This window comes from Tupaia chinensis, unplaced genomic scaffold (genome assembly GCF_000334495.1).
Source record: "Tupaia chinensis unplaced genomic scaffold, TupChi_1.0 Scaffold000010_1, whole genome shotgun sequence".
In the NCBI taxonomy this organism is placed as follows: domain Eukaryota; kingdom Metazoa; phylum Chordata; class Mammalia; order Scandentia; family Tupaiidae; genus Tupaia; species Tupaia belangeri.
In genome coordinates, this window is record NW_006159440.1 from 79,742 (window position 1) to 81,104 (window position 1,363).

Consider the following 1,363-nt stretch of genomic DNA (forward strand, 5'->3'; position numbering starts at 1 on the left):
CGGGGGCCAAGGCGCCCGCCCGGGGCCAGCCGCTGCCGCCGCTGCCCGCCGGGCCCCCGGACCCCTTCAAGAGCCCCGCCGCCAAAGGACCCTTGGCCCCCACAGACCTTGTGACCGACTGGACTTGTGGCCTAAGTGTCCTGGGACCCACCGATGGCGGGGAGCTGTGAGCCCGCGAGAGCAGAGGGCGGTCTGGAGGCAGAGCAGAGGCCGGGCCCCACGCGTCCGAGCTGGCCGGCTGACGCCGGGACAGAGAATCGTTCGTCAGACAGGACAGCCTCCTTCCACCTCCAAAAGTCGAATTCTCGGATGGTGAAACTGAGCACCGTAGAGTTTTAAGTAATTTAATTGCAATTTTTTTCCCAATCCTTGAGGGGAAAGCTGGAAGATAGCAGTGCCATCCGCGGTTCGTAGCGTCCTTTGGTTTTCCGAGTGCGTGTTCATGATGGCTGTGTCTTAGCCCGTGTGCCGAAGGGTGGCCGGGGGAGGGAGGGAGGAAGGGGCTGCTGCACCCGGCCCCACTCATTCTCGGGCGTGGGGGTCCTAGCGGTCCCCTGGGAGCTCTGCCTGCCCTGGCCGCTGCTGCCGGGGACCCAGCCTCGGCTCCGCAGGAAGGACCCATGCAGGAGCAGTGGCCACGTGTTGTGCTTGCTTCTCCATCTGAAAAGGCCTCCCCAAAGCTCTGGCCGACTCTCCCCAGGCCCTGGTACCTGTCTGAAGGAAGCCTGGCCGCGTCTTCTCGTGTGGCTGCTGGGCCTCCCACAAGAGCCGTGTAAACCGTGGCCGGGCCTGGAGGGTGAAGGAGGGTCCAGGAACTGAGCCTCCAGTTATCAGAGCAGAGCCGGCCGTCCTGGGGGTGCCCCCGCTGCCCCAGTCTCCTGTATCTCCTGGTCCTTGTGTGAAGCGTTTTGCTTTGTTTTCCATTTTCAAAATGCTGTCACATCACGTCTCATTTGATCATTACCGTGACTTTGGGAAGCTGCCGAACAGGTATTTCTTTGTTTTAGAGAGGAGGAAATGAACCACTCAAAGGGGACCGTCTCGGCTTCTCACATGGGGACACAGTGGCTGGGGAGTTGGGAAGAGCCATGGTGAGGCACAGCTCACCCTCCTGGAGCAGGCTGCCCTCTGAAAAGGCCTGTGCCGGCTGCATGATCAGTCCTCAGGCCGAAGGAACTCGCGCCGGAGGCTCTCGGCAGGCTGGCTCCCTGGCTGGCAGGCTCACTTGGTGTAGGGCCTGGAGGCAGTCAGGGGCCGGGTCAGAGGCCCATTCATCCCGTGTCTGCCATCGTAAAGGTGGAACTGGAAGGGGCCCAGGTTCCTTGGCTCTGGCCCCTGTTGTCCCAGCCACACGCACACACAT